The sequence below is a fragment of the Eleutherodactylus coqui genome, chromosome 2 (assembly GCF_035609145.1).
Source record: "Eleutherodactylus coqui strain aEleCoq1 chromosome 2, aEleCoq1.hap1, whole genome shotgun sequence".
Lineage (NCBI taxonomy): Eukaryota > Metazoa > Chordata > Amphibia > Anura > Eleutherodactylidae > Eleutherodactylus > Eleutherodactylus coqui.
In genome coordinates this window covers 243,258,954-243,280,199 of record NC_089838.1, presented here as the reverse complement: position 1 = coordinate 243,280,199, position 21,246 = coordinate 243,258,954, and the positions used below count along the sequence as shown (strand labels likewise).

At 44.9% G+C, this 21,246-nt stretch overlaps 1 protein-coding gene across 1 annotated transcript in view; it reads right to left on the bottom strand.

Moving 5' to 3' along the window:
• FES (FES proto-oncogene, tyrosine kinase) overlaps window positions 1-20,153 on the bottom strand; it is a 99,099-nt gene extending 78,946 nt beyond the window's left edge. Inside the window, exon 1 of the mRNA XM_066592734.1 lies at window positions 19,956-20,153. The gene's annotated coding sequence lies outside the window, so the exon portion shown is untranslated. The remainder of the gene's footprint in view (window positions 1-19,955) is intronic.
• Between the last annotated feature and the right edge of the window lie 1,093 nt (window positions 20,154-21,246).

The following is a 21,246-nucleotide window of genomic DNA, read 5'->3' as shown; positions in this document are numbered from 1 at the left end:
CCTTCATAGTCTTCGGATTAATGTTGTATTTTTAGTACATGATAGGTGTTTGGCCATCAATATCAGCCTGTTTCCTCTTACAATGACTCATCTGTATGGGATACACAACCTTCTGGTCTGGCTAAAGAACTGGGGAAGAAGTTCTGAAATTATAATTAGATGATTTATAGAACATATTCAGATGAAACGAACATCTCCAGAACTATACACTAGGTCTTGTTACATGATAATGCTGGTCACTGTAACAGATCTGTACTTTCTATCTTTGTGTATGCTAGGATTACTTCATTCTTAAGGAGAATGTCTGGGATCTAGATTGTGAAGCTCGTTGAACACCTAAAACATAAGAAGTAGATTTCTTCTCCTCCTCTCCTGTGACACTGGTGCGTTCATTCTGATATTACATGATGTGATCTAATGGTAGCAATGCAGCTTCACGCCGTCATGAATGAAATGCCCAGCCGACCAATGACAGACCATCGCTGTCTGGAAAGGAATCTGCCATGTGTGAAACTTTCGTTCCAATAGTTACATAAAAGAGCTTTCATTTGAATAGAAGATATTTTGTCGATGAACGATCCTTCTTTGAAAGAATTATGTCAGAAAGAACTTTCGGATATTTTGATATGTATGGCTACCTTTAAAGCATAGAACACATTCAAATGTCTACTAAACACTAAAAACTGGCAGAGGACAAAACAATTATTCAGGAAAAAAGTCTTTATCCCCTTTAAATGAACTTGTTTCTGATGTTCCTCCACAATCATTGCCTTTCCTTCAGTTCTTCATGCATTACACCAGCTAATTTAACCCTATTTACTACAATAGTTCCACAACTAAAACATCCTCTGGTCCCTCAGATGGTGTAGACATTCTTTCTACATAACGTATTCCACACTTTTCCTCTGGACCTTTACGCTGTTGCCAGAAAAGCCTGCCAAATGTTTATCCTACAAAATCTTATGTGTAAGAGGTGTTACGTGTGCTGCTGGGATCTGTAGTTCTAAGTTTCCTAGCAGCACAACCCTCACAGGGTTAATTAATTGAGCTGGCTGGGTGTGGTACTTCCCGCTGGCCGATCTCCTGGGTCTGTGCTCACATATAAACCCAGCTCCTGGTCAGTCTCTGCCTGGTGTTCAGGGTGAGCAATCATGAAGTCTTGTCTGTTGAAGTTTGCTGTGTGCTCTCTGTCTTGCTGGTTCATGTTCGTTTATATTCTGCCAGTTTTGTGTAAGCTTGCTGTGTGTTCTGTGTCCTGTCCTGTTGCAGCTTGCTGTGTGAACTGTGTCTGGTGCTGCTGGACTCCTGGTTAGTGTGGGGACTAGCGGTATAGCCAGGAGCCATGAAGTGGCCCGCTAACTTTCATGTTTTGTACAAAATGTCAACCAATAGCTGGTATTTATATTCCGCTTCCTATCTGTTACTAGTGTTTGCATTTTGGCTGCTGTATGCGGTGTATCCTGGCTCTGTGTGTCCTGTTGTTCAGTCCCTGTCATGTGGCATGTGAATGCATCCTGTTCTGGTGCGTGGCTCCTAGGATCAGCTAGGGCCCAGATCCGAAGACCGCTGGGCTGCCCTTATTGGGGCAATGTCCCCGCTTAGGTAGGGCCAGGTCAACCTCCCGGTAGCACAGGGTCAGTTGCCTGAAACCCGTGTGAATACCGTGTGCAACCTGTGTGCATACCCAGTCCTTCTTTGGTCACGATCGTGTGGGCCCCATGCTTACTTTGCCCACATGATCGTAACAAGAGGCCTGGTTGCCCAGGGCATGATGGAATAAGTATGCCCGTAGGAAAGGTTATGTGGCTTATTTGTAAATTTTTATACATAATCACTTATCACTTCTGTGCATTTTTGTAAGTAAAGAATGATTTTATATAGTAACATAGTATGCAAGGCTGGTCGCAAGAGGATCTGGATAAGTTGGGGGCAGAAAAGTGGTAAATGAGGTTTAACATTGATATATGTAAAGTTATGTACATGGGCAGGAGAAATACATGTCACCATTACACACTAAATGGGAAACCACTGGTAACATTAACATGGAAAAGGACTTTGGGATTTTAGTTAACTGTAAACTTAACTATAGCAACCAGTGTCAGGCAGCTGCTGCCAAGGCAAATAGTATCATTGGGTGCATCAAAGTTAATTTCCAAAGTCCAACTCCAAACTCACTAATCCCAAGTCACACTTATAACACAGTACACTTACAATAGTACAGGTATGTCAGCCATGCACACTCACTTAGTTCGCACGCGCTCCTAGGTATTGAGCGCTTCTGTTCCTCCTCTGTTTGGAATATCCAATACACTAATGCTTTATTCACACTGGAGTCATACCACCACCCAAGTTTCCAATGCCCCAGGAACAATGGATAAACCTGTTGTAAATCAAAATGATCTTTCAAATCCAGTATGGATTTTGTAGAAAAGGAACTTACGTTCCTTTTCCATTGTAAACAGATTGGGCTTCTTTCCAGATTTTCTCTCTTTTCCTTGTTTCCAAAAAGAACATAAAGAAAAGTATGTTTGTGAAATTCACGTCTGCTGGCACAGTCTTACAATGGTGTTCTGCTGGGACAGCTTAAATTACCACAACATTTCCAAAAAAGTGTAGAGGAAGTGTGGTGTGAAAGAAATAAAAATGTGCTGAATGTGATGACAGTTTTTAGTAGTGCTGAGAAAAGTCACCAGTTCTTGTGGTTAACGTCAATCATGAGAAAAGGCACAATATAGCATTATTACCTGGAAGACCACTTTCCTAGACATACAGAATGGTCTTCCTTGGTACAACATGCTGAAATGACTGCCTCCAATCAAAGATATAGGATAATATAGTGCTGTGAGAACATATTTGTGTATATATCCCCTATTATTATACATTTGTTAGAAATAATAGTTTATTTGTACACAACATATCAAATTGGAAAAAAGGAATAAACAAACAGTACAGCTTTTATATCATTACCCCATTTATAGAGATGAGCGAGTAGTGCCTTAGCCGAGTATCTCCCCGCTCGTCTCTAAAGATTCGGGGGCCGGCGCGGGTGACAGGTGAGTTGCGGTGGGGAGAGAGGGAAAGAGAGATCTCCCCTCCGTTCCTCCCCGCTCTCCCCCGCCACTCCCCGACCCCTGTCGGCTCCTGAATCTTTAGAGACGAGCGGGGAGATACTCGGCTAAGGCACTACTCGCTTGAGTAATGAGCCTTAGCGAGTATACTCGCTCATCTCTACCCATTTATTTAATAAAAAAATATCACCCGGGGAAAAAAGTGAATGCACCCTAAGAATAGGGCTATATGGCAACTTTTTGCCATGACAAGGGTTGTGTGACCAAAGATTGCTGTGTAGCCCTGCGACTTTGCACGGTTATTGGGGTCAATGGGGTTGTGGTGCAAGATGGAAGTTACGCGACTGTGACTCACAGGTTGCGAAAAATTTTTTTGCAATTGTGGGTCATAGCTGTGGCAAGCTAAGACTCACTCCGTAACCCCACGGACTTCAATAGTGCAAGATCACAGGGCTACACAATGATCTTTGGTGACATGACCCCTATCCCTGCCAAAAATTACTGACATGACCCCTATCCCTGCCAAGAATTACTATGTAGCTTAGCCTAAGGGGAATGTCCAAGTGCAGAGGCATCAGCCCTATTCTCATTTGCACAAGGAAAGACTAGAAGCAATGGGATGAAACTGAAAGGGAGGAGACACATTAGATATTAGACAGTGAGGGTGATCAATGAGTGGAACAGGTTACCATGGGAGGTGGTGAGTTTTCCTTCAATGGAAGGGTTCAAACAAAGGCTGGACAAATATCTGTCTGGGATGATTTAGTGATCCTGCACTGAGCAGGGGGTTGGACCCGATGACCATGGAGGTCCCTTCCAACTCTACCATTCTACGATTCTATTATTCACGGAAATACGGCGTTATAGGGTAACATTCTGCCATGCCTTAGACACTATTACCAGCTTATAGCACGCTGTTTTATTGTTTAGTTCATGGTTTAGAGCACGAACAGTTCAGTAAGCTCCCCCAAAGTGATAGCTAGGCAGACAGAATTTTATTTTTTCTCTCTATGTTCATGCATGAGATTTGGAGGTCTAAGAGCAAAACATAGCTACAACTACCATAAAAGCATTAGCAAAAAAAACGTTGGATTCATGTAGAGGAGAAAAACCCACCAAACTGGTATTTAATAGTGAACATCCACTTTGCAGCTAATAACTGGACTGGACTTCTGGACTGTCAGCAATATTTTTAACCACATGTTCCTGTATTGTATTTTAAGATCAGATTTTCACATTGTAAAAGCAATTTTAGTTTTCCTTACAAAACTACTTGAAGCAGAGAGGCCCCAAGCAGCACAGCCAGTTTATGCTGAGAGTCCTCTAGGCCTTTCAATGGATGCAGCCAGGTAGCCCCTCATGGCAATCAATTTACTGGACTGGCTAATTAAAATTTATCATGCACTTTATCTTGCCAAGAGTCAGAGGAGGCTCCCATTTGTCTAAAATCACATAGCCATTAGCAGGTAACAATTAATTTGCAAATTAAACTGACTTGGAGCTTTTCCCCACATCATGACAGCATGTTGGAAATATGGCAGCTACTATGTGGCACTTTAAGGCTATGTCCACACAGGATGGATTTGCTGTGGAATGTCTGCAGAAGAGAGTCCATAGCAGCATAGCCTCATCAAAAACTGCACCATTTGGTGCAGATTTTAATGCGGATTTTGGTGCCGAATTCACTTCCTCATTAGAAGAAACTGGAAATTTAAATTCCGCACCACATGTCAGTTTTCATGCAGATCTTTTCGGCAGTATGAAGTTAAATGGACTGGGACTATGGTATGGAGCAGCATTCAAGGTTGAACCACCCACCAATGTGATGTAAGTGAGGCCGGCCTCAGTAAAAAATGCTGTGCACATTATAGAAGGGGCAATAGTTAGCAGGCATGCTGAGTTTTAGGACTGAGGCAAGTATGTTAAAAGTGCATTTTGGATGTAAACCAACAAGGTGAGTAAAGTGCTAATCCTAAGTGGTAATGTTGAAACCATTGTAGCCAGCAATGTAATGTTTAGAGAATGCATAGGAACTGTTGATTAATATTGTAATGTTGCCGCAAGCCCAGAGAAAGTGGAGAAAGAAGTATCGCATTTCAGGCTTTGGAAAAATAGTGACATCTACGATGTTGTGTGTCCTACAGGGCATAAAAGGTTGAGCTTTGGGTTGTGAGGAAATTTCCGGTTCAAGTCAGAAATCCAGAGATATTTATGGATATCTTGCTGCTTCTGATAAGAGCCAACAAGCACCCGACTGCCAGTGAGGAACTGTGTTGTACTGGGGTAGATCAGAGGTAAATTGGTGAAGAGGATGTCAATGAGATTGGGCATCCTGTGAGTAAAGATGCAGCCCCATTGGGGTGCTATAGGCTACAGATAGTGGAGTGGGTATCATGGATATGGATCAAATACCCGAAGTTTGGTCAGGTGACTTGTGGCCGTGAGGTTCAAGATGTGATGTAAAGGTGATGTGCCCAAATATAATTTGTAACACTGTGTGATATTTAATGAAATGTTCAAGTGTGGTTACCTTCCTATGGAGTGATATAATGCAAAAAGTGATTTTTATTCAGTAAAGTTCAGCTTTGTACAAAATGTGCTACCTCCATCTCCATCTGTCCCTGCCACGCCATCACACACTACCACGTGCTTCACATGTGCAGTGTTGCTCCCCTCATCCTCATTGGGACTACCAGGGATAGCCAAGCACTTGTAATTGCCCGTTTCCATAAATCCCATCGAACTGCATGGAAAGGTGCCGCACATGTGCAACTGCTGCTCCATTTATTCTCCCTGTCACTGCGGTGGGTGCAGCAAGCCAGCAGTGATGAGAAGACTGGAATATGGGACCCCCGCCCTTGGGATTTGTAGCAGTCTTAATGGCGAGACGCCCACCCGAGTTTTATCCCCTATCCTATGGATGATAAAAGGAATTCTTGGCACAAGCCCTTTAAGAATGAATTGGGCGTAGGGGGTGGCAGGATCAGATTTTCTCTGTCATTGTAGTTAAAATGGGGGGGAGGGGGGGGGGGACAGAAAATATCTGACTGCTTTTAAAAGGAAAAACTACTATTTCTTATGATTTTTGTTGCAGGCATTTTTACATGTAATACATCCGCAAACCCCTTATTCTTGTCAAATTCCAATTTCAGGCTTACAATTTCTCACACCTAACAATTTCCTCATGTCAGTAATCAAATCAGTAAGTCCAAACTCTAACATCTTATACTCCCTTCCCAAGTTCAGCCCACCCAATCGACAATGCCCTTTTGTTGAAAGGCAAATGTACGATCATTTACAAGCGTAAATGGATGATGGGGGACTTAGAATCTGTGTCTTCTGCGTCACAAAAGCAAACAAGTATGCTTCAATCATAATGCTTTGAAATTTATCATAAATTTTACAAGGAGAAATTCTGCAAGGTGAAGACAACACTCAAGCATGGGCCTGCTACAAAACACAGCTATAGGAGTACCAAAAATTTTGCTATGTAAGGCCGCCTGCACACAGGCGGAAATCCCACCGCGGGACTTCCCGCGGGATTTCCGCCACTGAAAGTTTGCATAGGAGTGCATTACAATACGCACTCCTATGCAGACGGCCGCGGTTTGGCCTAGCGAAATCTCGCGCGGCAAACAAACCGCGACATGTCCTATTTTTGTGCGGGTCTCGCACTCACCCGGCCGCCGGCTCCGGTCTGTGCATGTGCCGGCTGCGCCACAGCCGGCACATGAAAGAGCTGGGGCCACCAGGCGCGGGAGAGTACGCGCTCGTCCCTGCAGGCTCTCCGGTCGGGTCCCGCGGCGAGAATTCTTGCTGCCGGATCCGACCCGCTCGTGTGCAGGTGGCCTAAGACAGCGTATGGGGTACTGGTTTTAAAAACAATGCCATAAAGTTGCCAAAGGACAAATTCTACTAGGTGAACAGAACAGCCAAGCATGGGCCTTCTCCAAGGAAAAGCTGAAGAGCTACAGCAGTTTGTGCTTTAGAAAATTTTGGTTTTGGGAGAAGGACGAGGAGGAAACATGATGAAAGTTGGAGAAGGAGAGCAGCAGCAGTTACACCACCACCAGCAGCAACAGCACCTTGAGGGCAGAGTGTGCTCCTCGGGGGAAACTTGAGAGCTGTAGCTCCGCATTTCCATATTTTTCATTTTGGGGGAAGTAGGAGGAGGAAACATTGAATCGTAGGGTTGGAAGGGACCTCCTGGGTCATCTGGTCCAACCCCATGCACATGGTGGAAGCAGGAAAAGGAGAGCAGAACCACCACCAGCAACAGCACCTTGAAGGCAGTGTGTGATCTTTGAAATAAATCTATGCTCAGTCATGTAAGTAAAAATTGCCAGCGTGCCATCTAATCAGTGGAATCTGCCATGAGGGTGTAGAAGTCCGGGGAAATCCAAGAACCTTTAATGCATGTTGGGCAAGCTCTGACCACTCATCCAGCTTACACACCCAGAAATCAAAGAGGCCAACGCCATGTCTGAGCCAGGCAGGGAGTGGTACTCCAGAAATTAGGACAATTTTATCACCCGGTCGATCAAAACAAGCAGCACTAGTTTCCATGTGTATTCCGTGTGAAACCTTGTTGGATAGCCACACGCAGATTAGCCCCACTTAATAGGGCTAATCCGTGCGTGGATCTGTACCATAGCACCCTTAAAGTCCCAGACAGAAATCCAAGCCTCAGCCTCAGATTAGAACTGTGAATTCACAACAGATGTTTCCACAAGAACAATGCGTCATATATGCGTACCCCTAGGGCATCTGCAGCGGGCAGAATCGCTGCACTTTGTCAGCAGTACATCTGCAGCAATATCCACAGAAAAATCTGCTTGTGTTACACACTGAATTTGTAGTAGATCTGCACCGGATTTCACCCTATGCCGTGCAAAAGATGGAATTCGCAATCAAAATCTGGAGAAAGAATTGACATGTAGCAGATTTCAAAATCTGCATCGCAGTTCAAGATGCATGCGGGATATACCATATATGTACATGAGATTAGTTAGGATCTCATCTGGTTTGCTGCTACTGTATTACAATGCAGATTTTTCATTGCAAAATCTGCAAGGAAAGTCTGTAGCAAATACCCTTTTTTTTCGCTTGTGAAAAATTCTCTGAATTTCCAGCCCTTCATTGTATTTTGTAGTAGCTTTTTTGTAATCTGTTTATTATTACATTTGTTAACATTTTTCATCTCCTATAGGGACAAACTCACGAAAACACACCACACCTAGGGCACACTGCATTTAAGAAAAAACAAAAAACAATGTGACAAAAGGATACACATACAACATAGACAAATAAGCATCATCTATAGTGTGCTTTACATGTCATTATAGACTTTAACGTAACATCTGGGAGCAGCACTTTTGGCAGATAAAGGCCAGGATCACACGAAAGAGCTGGTCACAGAAGATCGCGGATGCGTGCCTTTTTCTGTGGATAGACATGTATGCACAACGTATCGTCCGTGCGGACAAAAGAGCTCTCTCTCCCCTGCAGCCGGCTTTTCTATCAATTTTCCTATCAAGCTGAGAGTGATTCCACTGCTTATATGCAAAGTTAATTGCGTATGGGCTGCGGATCGCTCGCACACAGACATCTATTAAGGCCGATCATGCGAAATGCACGCTAATATAGAACATGCTGTGATTTTTCTTCTACTCTCGGAATATGCAAATCGTACCCGCAAGTATAAAGGAAAATTCGAAAACACATGCCTTTTAATACCCGCGTTCACCGTGGATCTTCCATGCGGACGGCGATCGTGGAATCCACAATTAAAATCTGTTTGTGTGAGATCCCCCGAAAAAAGCAACAATTCACAATTTTATATATTGAATCTACGGCATTCTTGCGAATGTTAATGGTTGTAGTAAAACGTTGCACATTGTCAGTCGTTCCGAGAATGACTTTTCTCACATTTATTTTAATATTTCCTGCAATTTGAGAACACATTCACAACCATCTGCTTGCCAAACCTGATTAGTCATCTTCCAATTATTATTTTACATGATAAAGCGAGACATTTAGTACGTTTTTTAACTGTCTGTTCGCAATCATAGCAGCAGAAAGTGGAGGTGCAGTAAATATCACCCCTGCACTAGTTGTAAGCCCCCATTCCCATTACCTTTATTCCTTCTAGGGGTTCGGTGGGCTTCACGTCTAATAATAACCTCGGTGGGCCAAAAATAACAATTATGGAACATGTTATTCTTGCAGGCTCAAAGCTCTGAAAACAAATGGAAAGCCCCTGAAACAGAGACCTATTAGGGGGCTTTCATACAAATCGGGATATTTCCGTAATACACACTAAAAACTCTGCAACAAACTCTGGATTTATCCATGCAGATTATGGAGCACAAATTCACCGTGGCAGACTATGCTGCGTCTTCACGTGCATACTGCGGAAATATTCCACTGGTGTGAAAGCATCCGTAGCATTCATTTCAGCAGGTTGCATCAATGGTAGTCAATGGTTCCATCTAGGGGGATGTAGACAAAAGTTCAATGGAACCCCTGGACAGAATGAAAAGCAAGATCTAAATATGCCCTTACATGATGCATTGTAACATAAACATACTAATTACTTATTAATTATAGCTATTACTATAGTCTAATTTATATTCAAATGTATATATAGTAAACGGCGGTCAAAAACACAACCTGAATATAGTTTAGGAGGGGATGTCAATTATTTTGGAAAGGAACTATGTGACTATTTGAGTGTAACAACATATACTGTGATACAAAATACTCTGTTGTTGCTATATAAGCAATGCAATAGGCTGAACTGGATACTATGTTACTATGCCAATGAGGGAATAAGCATGCAAGCCAGAGAAATGGTATAGACTACATTACAACACTTAAACATGGGCCACAGCGGCCTGAATGGAGATGAATGGAGACGGTCGCACGTGGTCATCTCCACTGAAGCTTATGCATGTCACGGAGGGAGCCGAGCAAGCGGCAGGGACTGGCATTAACCGATTCCTGTACAGACTGCGGAGCAGCAACTTACAGAACTCTGAAAAGCAATATGATATGATCATCATTATTGGCACCAGCTTCATTCATCCACATGACTCTGAATGCCCTGCAACTCTGTTCATTTCAGTATATCAGTGAGCATCAGTCTCTCCCAAACTATGTCAGTTATGCTGAGAATTAAATGGATTTCTGGAGGGCAAATGTTTGAGCCAAGAAAGCAGAAAAGACAATAGTTATCTATGTCTTAGTGCTAAACATAATGGTTCTAAACAGTAAGGGCTCCTGCCCACGGGCGGATACTTGCTGCGGCATCTGCAGTGGGCGTCCGCACCACGGATCCGCAGCCATTAGCCTCCATAGCATGCTACGGGAAATAGATTCTTCCTCCACACTTGCGGAAACCAATTGCGGAGGAAAAAAGAAAAAAAAATAAATCACAGCATGCTCCATTTTTGTGCGGATTCCGCACTGACGGCTTCCATTGGAGTCGATGGAAGCTGTCCGATCCTCGGCCTGTCGACAATGAACATTGCAGACAGAATGCGGAATCCGCGTCACTGCCTTGTGACGGCGAAAAAAAATCTGTACTACACACGTACAATGGCGAGCCGCCGGGTACATCCGCGTTGCATATTTCTCAGCGACAAACCAGGTATGTGCAGACGCCGTTGCTGGAAGAGCCGGATGCCGCTGTGGGATTCTGCATGCTGAAGCCGGCTCTGCAGTATAGGAGACCTACCAGCAGACAGCTTAAAATATTTATAGGGTCTCATGAAGGCAAATTAAAATGACTGAAGTTAGTAAAAGATGTCCGTCCAATTGAATGGTCTGCTGAGAGAGTTGTTCGAGTTCTCCTTAACTTTCAATAAATTCAACAGTTCCAGGTTTTAATGCTTAAAAAGGGCTGTCCAGAACCTGTCTGGACCTTTACTACTGATCGGTAGATGTTCACCAATAGGGATCCCTGATGACCAATTGATGATCAGGCTGCTGTCAGTGTGGACAGCGCTGGAAGCAGATAGCACGGTCATCGTTGTAGCAGGCCAGTTTGCTACTACAGACACAGGTCCTATTGAATTCAATGGGAGCTGTGCCTGCAGTACCAAACTGGGCCACTGCACTGTAGACAATGCTATCTGCTTCCAGTATGGTCCTCACTGACAGTTGCCCGGCAATCAGTTGATCAGGAAAATTCTGGCCCCTTTAAGAGTAACCATGCAGATCCCTATCCACTGTAAGCTCCTATAATGGGCACATGAACAAAGGCATGTGTATTACAGAGTCAGGCCATGAGGCTGCTATGGGGCCCCTGGAGAGAGGAGGTCTAGAAATATTCGCTCTCACCCCTTTTCTACTGAGGCAGTGTGAGGCTCTGGACAATGTTCTGCTGGGAAACAATCTTCGAGAATCGTTCACGTCTTGTTCAGTGTTTCACATTCCTATGTGAGTTGGGAGGGGTATCCTAACTCCTCAAGGAGAGCGAGGAGACTTGTAAGGCCATTCATGCTCCTCTGGGAAATATATGCAAATAACGAAGAAGATGGAACAATACCTCGGCAGCGCCACCTATTGGATGGCAGCATTTCTGCAAATCAATGTCCGACCCTTTGTACAGGTCTTTGGAACAATGATTGGGAATTGAAAACCAAGCCTGAATCCATACATAGACAGCTGTTTCGGGGTGTTTTCCCCATATCAGTGTGCAGTAGGATTCTGGCTTGGTGATTCTTGCACACTGATGAGGGGCACACACACCCCGAAACAGCTGTCTGTGTATGGACTCTGGAACAATGATTGTGAATTGAAAACCAAAGACCTGTATAAAGGGTCAGACATCGATTTGCATAAATGCTGCTATCCAATAGGTGGCGCTGCAGAAGTATTGTTCCATCTTCCTGATTTGCATACATTCCCATGTAAAACACCAAGCGGGGAGTGTTTAAACACAATGATAAGTGCATGAGCCAACGATGAGTTTAAGTCTTCTTGAGACTGGACGACTAACAAAAAGTGCATGGTTCTGGTTCAGTCATTGGCTCACGTTTGAAGAATTGTCGCTCACTTTGGCACATTTTAACAAGTTTTTGAGTCTGAATGCAGCATTACCCTCAACTTTTCAATGAGCATTCTGTGGTTCTTTTTTACTGCTACACCCACATAGCTGCAGTAGAGTATGGCCGCTCTCACACTAATGGGTCAGATTCCAGCAGTTGGGTCGGCCGGTGTCCATGCGTACCTGAATTATCTGTACTGTGGATGGTCCGCATGGCTCACCGCCGAATATGTGCAGTACAGATTTTTATATATATATTTTTTAAATCCCTGCCTTTCCCGCCTCATTGCCTAGCGATGATGCGGTATCCGCGACCTTTCCACAATATCAAGTGCAGATGGGCCTCGGGTTGGACGGCTTCCACTGACTTCAATGGAAGCCATCCGCGTGGAATCCGGGCAAAAATAAAGCACGCTGCAATCGGAATTGCTGTCTATTCATGTGAACGGACATCCCCATGTTTTATTCTTGTTAATGGATGTGGAATACGGCAGACTCCGCAATCCAATTCCGGTTGTGTGAAAGCGGCCTATTATAGATACCCTATTGAGAGTTCTGGCATTGCATCAGATCCTTTTAATAACAAGGGTTAATAAAAAAGATATTCAAACTCTTTCAAAATGTGTGTCAGTACTCACCTATATATAATATATGTGCTACTTTATAACCACATGACCAACTCCCATACACCATTGAGACCCATGAGATTCATTGGGTGGAAGATCAGAAGTAATATTATTTTACTGAAAGAGTAGTAGTTGCTTGGAACAAACACCCAACAGATGTGGTTGGAAAATCAGCAATAATACTGCCTGGGGTAGGTATATATATCTACCCTATAAGAGAAATCAGGAAATAATACAAGGGCAGAGTGGATGGACCATGTGGTCTTTGTCTGCCTTAGTTTTCCGTTTGCCGTTTTTATGTCCGCATCAATGACAAGGGTAATCCGAGGCAAACAAGGCGTTCATTATACCAGAAAGACAAATATCTCACTATCCTGTGCGTGAAGGCTGGGGGGAAATTAACCTTTGCAGAACTGGACTGGCAGTGCCCAGTTAGCACTAGTGCTAAAATACTGCACATAGCTTGGTAATAACATAAGTGATGCATTTTGTACCTAAATTGTGCTTTGCTTCTTCACAGAGCCAGTGCTTCTAGCAAACTGACGCCTCTAGTCCTCCCTTTTAGGCCTTCTTCACACGGGTGACACGGTATTGCCGCGAGAAAAATCACAGCGATATTGCATCACTGGTCCGTGCGGCAATACCGCGACTTTGTAGCTCCACATGCGAGGATTTTCAGGGGGGGTGCGGGGTGTTAAAATATAAGCCCTAATTGCAGAATTTTATTTATTTTTTTAAAGTATACTTCACTCAGAAGCGCTGTCCAGGGCTCCGCTGCAGCTTCTTCCTGGTCGCTGGCACTGGTCTTCTTCATCTCTTCTGGCCGGGGATTGAAAAATCCCCACATCCTGGAAGCGCTGTGATTGGCTGACTCTTAGCCAATCAGGGCCAGCGCTCAATAAATAGTTGTGATTGGTTCATCTAACACTGGCTGTGATTGGCTAAGCGTCAGCCAATCAGAGGCAGCGCTTCCAGGAGGCAGGGATTTTTTTCAATCCCTGTCCAGAAGTGATGAAAGAGAATAGTGTAGGGGACTGGGGAGAAGATGCGGCTGGCTGACAGCGCTTCTAAGGTGATGTATACTGTTTTTTTATTTTTTCCTACAGCCAAGGCTTACATTAGAGCCTTGAGATTAGGATTTCCTACTGTCAAAGTTGCATCGCACCGCACGAAAATCACGTCTTTGTGCGATGCATCAGAGAGGAAGGCTTCGTAGGGAAACATAGGCTACAAAACCTCACGAGTTGCGTGCAAATTTTGGGACCCGCGAGGATTTTGTTTCAGGATGTCGCATGCTACAAAACATCGCATGTGTGAATTAACCCAGAGGAAAGCATGGGCTTCACATACATGTGATTTTAGCAATGCAACAAAAATCACACTACTTAGTCGCCCGTGTGAAGGAGGCCTTAAAGTGCCACGAAAACTAGCGAGAGGATTTGAGGTTTAAAGCATACCTTAGTTTTCAACATGTTTTCTAAAATACACCAGGTTCTCTTTACCCTCTCATCGGCTGCTGTTTGCACCCTGTTCTATGTTTTTAAGTGCTGATTTTCAGGTGGTCCTCCCCATTTTTCTGTTGCCCTGTTATTTGCAAGCCACTTTTGAGTAGAGGACACATAGCAAGCTTAGCTTTCTGCCAGTAGTTCACTGTCCTGTTTTTACTTGCCTTTATTTCCCATGCTGCATTGCACAGTCTCTGGTCCAATCAGCAAAGAGGCAGTATCTAAATGCCCACCCGTCTGCTTTCCCAGGATGATCAGGCATTTAGAGACATTCTGGCCAAATGGTTAGTAAACCCACTGTAATTTGTGTGTAATATGTGCACGCACAGGCTGTAACAGCAGGAGAGGCAGAGACTGTGTAGATCGGTATCACAGTGTCTGCAAATCTGTTATCCTGCAGCCTGTGAAAGCAGGGGAGCCATCTGTGAAGATAACGCTCCTCCTGTTGCTATAGAAACATCCCTGTGTCTTTGTTACTATAGAAGCTCTGTACCTAACAACAGAGAGTGGATTGTAGAAAAGCTGGAAAGAAGACCCTTGATGGCAGCCACTTTACAGTGGTAAAGCAACACAATTTTAAAAACAAGTATATTACAGAAAAGATGAGACTAAAACAAGCTGTTAGATGGGCAGAAGTGTGAAGAGTTACTGCCCCTTTAACTATTGTCCTTTGTAGCAGGTGACGATACAGTACATAGGATGCCAAAAGTGCAAAAAAGTATTTGAGAAATGTATCTAAAAAAGAAGTACATGTGATAATTTCCAACCATAAGGCCGCCTGCAGACGAGCGGGTCGGATCCGGCAGCGAGAATTCTAAGTTATACGTTTCACAAGGTGTGAGCAATAAGCAAGTCTATCGTACCAAAGCAAACGGAAATAACAAATTAAAGTGTCTCAGCTCTGAGAAAAACTAATTGGACAGGTTTCTATTTTTTTCTTTTAATGCTTACAATTTAGCAATAATTGCCGGACTGAAGTTGCAGATCTAGTTGCAACCTGGCCATTAATGGTAAATTGTGACAACTGCATTGCTAATAATTATTTTACATCTAAGGTACATTTTAGATTAAAAGGCACAATTACATTTTTTTAATAGAAATTGATGAAGGAAAACTGCACAGAATTCCTAATTCTCTTAAAGAAAATGTGTGGGCCAGTGCGCACCTCTACACGGCCTCAAAAAAGTCAGCGTGAGGGCTTATTCCGACGTGCGTACATCGGCCGGGTTTCCACGCCTGGCTGATATACGCTGTCTCTCTCTGCAGGGCTAGGAGGCGGCCAGGAGAAGTGCACTGAGCTCCTGCCCCCTCTCCGCCCTATTGCCACTGTTTGCAATAGGAGGGTCCGGACTGGGGCGGAACCTAGCTCCACCCCCATCTCACCCCCTCCCATTGCAATTAGTGGCAAGGGGCAGGGTGGGAGCGGTACCTCAGTGCACTTCTCCTGGCCCACCTCGTCCCCATGCAGAGAGAGGAATAAGCCCTGAAACTGACATCTAAATGCATCCGCTTCATAATCAATAGGAGCCTCAAAAAAATAGAATAGAAAAAGAGAAATGTTCTTTTTTTTTATGCTTTTCTGTCCGGCTTCAGGCTAGGGCTATATGTTGACTTTGTCGAGGACACCGCATGGCCAGCGATAGCTGTGTAGTCTTACAACATTGCAAGATAACAGAAGCCAATGAGATAGTTGAATCAGAAGCAGCGCTCCAATGGTGTACAAGAAAATTGAAAACAGAATAAATAAGGAGGGAAACTCACCGCAACTGAACCGGTCCTATGGGTTAGAGACCGGTCAGTTCGTGGGTCCACTGGGGCTTTTCAAACCAATTTATGGCAAAATACGTTGGCGGTCCTAAGACATCCCCTGAGGGAGAGCAGCAGCGAGCAACTCCGAAACCATTGTGTCAAGGAGGAAAGAAATGTATATTCAAAATAAGCAAAAGGACTCACTTAATGCGCTCCGTCCAACCGTATCAAAGTATGGAAATCTTACTTGAAGCGGGGTGCCTGGACTCCTGGCACCCCAATATCCAAAGGAAACAGGGAAATTCTAACGAGGCAGGGGTATTCTTCATAAAACAATTTATTGCATACAGAAACAAATGGGTGTCGCAACGCGTTTCGGCTTTTGACAAGCCTTTTTCAAGCTTGAAAAAGGCTTGTCAAAAGCCGAAACACGTTGCGACACCCATTTGTTTCTGTATGCAATAAATTGTTTTATGAAGAATACCCCTGCCTCGTTGGAATTTCCCTGTTTCCTTTGGATATTGGGGTGCCAGGAGTCCAGGCACCCCGCTTCAAGTAAGATTTCCATACTTTGATACGGTTGGACGGAGCGCATTAAGTGAGTCCTTTTGCTTATTTTGAATATACAGAAGCCAATGAGATGGTATTGCAGCCTTGCAAGTTGCTGCTATCATGACCCAACGATCACAAGAAGTCTAAACTCACTGGACTTGAGGTCACAGAAACTTGTGAGTCGCACTGACATCCATTACTCTATGATGTCACAGGGCTACACTGCGATCCTTGGTCATATAACATGTGTCTTGATGAAAGTTATTATGTAGCTCTAGCCTTATACGCCATTTAGGAAGGGGTTGACAAGATGGGACAACTTCTTTAAGCTCGCCATCACTGTAGTTGATAAAGCTAACTTCCCCAAACCGTACTAGAAAATTGTAAATTAAAGGGGTATTCCCATGAGATGAGAAACCTGTGGCTGGTTTACCAACCACCTTTCAGGGTGCTATGGAAAGTGGCGAGCCCAGCAGCCTTATTCACACAGCTGTATATATGCCGCTATTTGGCTGCGTCCAAAATCGGGCAAAAATCGTGACCATCTGAAGCCTTGGATTCCAATGTATTCATTCAGATGAGCGATTCTTTGCTGCGTAAAAAAATTGTGACGGCAAAAATAGCACATCGGCGACCGTTTTTGGTCACCAATTTTATACACTGCGTCCAAAGATGGGGAAATATAGATACAAAAATGGGAGGGAGTTTAGTTGCGCCCAACGCTGGGAAAAGCAGACCGCTGCTCTATTCAAGCATTAGTAGTCATTCCGAGGATTTCTGCCGATCGAGAGATTTCCGCGCTGCAGCGTACATTTTCCTGATACGCAGCAGCCAGCTGTGTGAACAGAAGAAAATACGCAGCTAAAGATCAGGACTTGATCACGGCTATTCTTCATTCATGCAATTTTACAGTGCGCACGGGCGAACATAAAAACACATCGGTCGTGTGAAAGAGCTCTTACACCGTTTCCGTAACTCCCATTCACTTCAATGGAAGTCGAGGAAACAAAGTAAGACTGCCGTACTCGACTGTTTCCATAACACCCTGCGAGTGGGGCAGGAAACCAGCAACGGGTCTCTCATCTGAGCCGCGAAGTGCTTAGATAGGAATATCCTTGTAAAGACCCTGATCCCTCAGCCAGAGCAGAGAGCAGCTACAAAGAGCATCTCTTTGTGGAGGACCCAACAACACTGTCGGGCCATTCATTTAAATGCTGGTCCCATTTTGTTAAGGCCGCATGCACACGTGCAGGCCAGATTCCACATGCGGGAGCCCGCAACGGAATCCGACCCTGTGACGAGCTGTCATCCGCGCATACCTGTATGCTGTTCTTCTTTTCTGTACTGCAGATGGTCCGCAGGGCTTGCAGTCGGACGTGCATAGTACAAATATTTAGAAAAAAAAAGTTCCAGCTTTTCCCGTGGAATCCGCGGCCCATCCGCAATGTCAATTGTGGACGGGCCGCGGGTTGGGCAGCTTCCATTGAAGCTGTCCATGTGGAACTTGCAGGAAAATGGAGCATGTGGCAATATTTCATCCGCCAATGGAAACCAATTGCATGGAGACTTACTTTTGCATTGCATGCTGTGGGCGGTATTTGCTGCGGAATCCGGAGACGGTCGCCCATTCCGGATTCCGCAATTCAAATCCGCCCGTGTGCATTCACCCTAAGAGATGCACACCTCTTAATGAGGAGCAGCTCTCGCCGTCCCGGGCGTCAGACAAACAAAATACATTCGCACTATAATTCACGCCAGTTTTTGATGTAAATTGTAGTAAAAATACTGCACTACTTATCTTAACGAAAAAAGGCAGATGCAGCATAAAAATGCAAGACGTTTCAACTTGTGCAAAACTATTTGCGCCAAAACTGCATCTTTTTGCTGGCAGAATTGCGATGCAAGCAATGTAACAAATTAACCTCATTAGGTTTCTGGCATCCGAATAATCGCATAGAATTAGTATTACGCTACATAGAAATCCGTGGTGACATTTGTAGTCACAACATGAGCCAAATTCGCAGCAGAGCCTTTCCACCACCGGTACTCTGTGCAGCTGCTGCGCCGAGTGGGAGCGGCCTCAGCGCGAGTGGTCTTTGAGATAAGGAATATCATCCGGATGCGTTTTAACGCAGTCACTTTATGGCTCTGTTCGCACCAGGTTGTTGCTTTTTTGTGTTTTCTGGTAGATCCAAAAAAGAGATTAACTAGAGATGAGCGAACGTACTCTTTTAGGGCGATTTCGCAATCGAGCACCGCTTTTTTCGAGTAACTGACTACTCGGGCGAAAAGATTCGGGGGACACCGGGGGTCGGCGTGGTGGAGCGGGGGGTAGCAGTCGGGAACAGGGGGGAGCTCTTTCCCTCTCTCTTCCCCCCACTCCCCTCTGCAACCCCCCGCTCACCCCCGGCGCCCCCCGAATCTTTTCGCCCGAGTAGTCAGTTATTTGAAAAAAGCGGTGCTCGAGTGCGAAATCGCCCTAAACGAGTACGTTCGCTCATCTCTAAAATTAACCTTTTGTATCCGAGTAAAAACATGGATACTTTCCTCTTACGTTTCTACCAAAGTTTTTGCGCCAAATCTTGGCCAATTCCTGCGGCTAGTTCTAATCTACCTGTTATTGCAGGCGGTTTATGAGCAGTGTTTGCAGACAATCAGTAGAAAGCCGTTTTAGGCTTTTACGCCCCTCTTAGACCTCACCGCTAACTCATTCGCACTCGACTATTGGGAAAAGCAGATCATCGTTGACTCATTTACGAAAAACGCTCACTCCCTGTACAAGAGAATAAAGGGACTGAACGAACGCTGTTTAGACCGACAAGTGAACGCGCCAATGATGAGCTTGATGCCTGCGTAATATAAACAATGAATAAAAAGTGAACAATGCTCGTGCGTCGCTGGTTCGCGTTTAGACCGAACGATTATTGTTCACTTTGCTCATTTGCATAGTTTTTTGAACGATAATCGTTCCATCTAACACGGCATTACAGATGGTGGTCCGTCGTTTCCCTTGTCAGACCCCTGTACAGCAGTAGATATGGCATATCTGCTCTTGGCAGCACTGCCATGTATCTGACCAGCGGGCACCTGTGTGGTGCTCTTTCACCATTTAGTCTGCATTGCTACAGTAGGGACACTTCTCCTGCCCAGTCTGTAGCCAGCCGGTAGTGAGCACCCTGGCAGAGCTCTACCTGCACCTGTATGGCACTCCACAGCCTGGCAACGGTGCCCCATAGAGCTCAGGGTTCCGTCCCTACTGTATTCCCAGAGGGGCAGCACTAGGAGTAGCGGGTGCGCTCTGTCTCATTCTCTCCCCCTCCCTGCTACTGCCCCCTGGCGGTAGTGTGCTGCTCAACAGCCGGCTGTGTGCTTCTGCCCCTGTTACATGGATACTAGGACTTACCTGTGGAGCCACAGTCTGTCACTATGCCGTGCGCCCGGCGTGAGCCATAGCCGCCCCTACACTCCAACCCTTGCCCGTCCTGCTGCTGGTGAGACGGCCGCGGGGTCTCCTCAGGTCCGGCCGGCACTTTCTCTAGTCTGGTCCGTCTCTCTCCCGTCAGCCGCTGCCTGCAATGACTTACTACAGACTGTGGCTGCACTTCCCACATGACAGAGAGCCTGGCCGCTGCCTCCTCCTGTCAGGCTGGGAGAGCGCACATTAACCCTGTCAGCACTAGCCCTGTACAAGCCAGACATGGCAAATTAGTCACAAAATAATGGCCATTTGTTTATCAGTCGGCCATTAAGGACCGGGACTTCTCCAGATGATAAGCTGTATTACAGTGAGATGGGCTGAATGCAGCAGAAGGTAGCCTGAAAACAGGATAAACTAGCAGAAAAATGTGCCTCAAAGTGGGCACCAAAAATGTGATGTATGGGGTTAGACCCCACATCTGGTTCCAGCACAGATCCGGCATACAATGCCAGACAAAAACGACCTACATGAAGGAAAGCGAACAGACCCCGCGATAGTCAATGGGAGCCATTTGGCACCGTTTTGTTACAAATGGGTCCGTTCGGCCAGGGGATTCCCCTTACACACAACTATAATGATACAGAAAAACGGAATCCCCTGACGTGAGTTCGGACCACCGCTCTCACACTGCCCTGCATCAGAGCCAGGAGAATCTAGCCTGGTCTAAAGCGGTTCCAAGCATAAAAGCTGGCATCAGAGTGGGCCGATGGGCACTTGTTACTGATTTGAATTAGTAAAGGGTTATATGAGTCTGGCGTAATTCATCTCTGCCAACATACAGAGGGTAATGCTCTGCATCCAATAAAATTGAGTTCAGCCTGGACTGAAGTGATTATGGGCATAAATGCTGGCATCAAAGTGGGCAAAGGGCCACCTTTTACTGATTTGAATAAGTGATGTTTGTAAATGAGTTGGGGGCAGTGAACATAGAGCATGCTGGGCATGCAAAATACACTCATATGAAGGAACACATTGAAATCAATGGGTTCTATTCACTGCGTATTATGTTTGCAAAATTTGCAGCGCAAATATGCCCGTGTAAATAAGCTCTTAAGGGGCTAAACGGCACCACTAAAAATACAACTGATCCTGCAAAAATAAACCCTCATAAAATAATAATAATCTTTATTTGTATAGCACCAACATATTCCGCAGGGCTTACATAGACAGGGGATACAGAAAGACAAAATACAAACATTACAGAACCACGGTTACA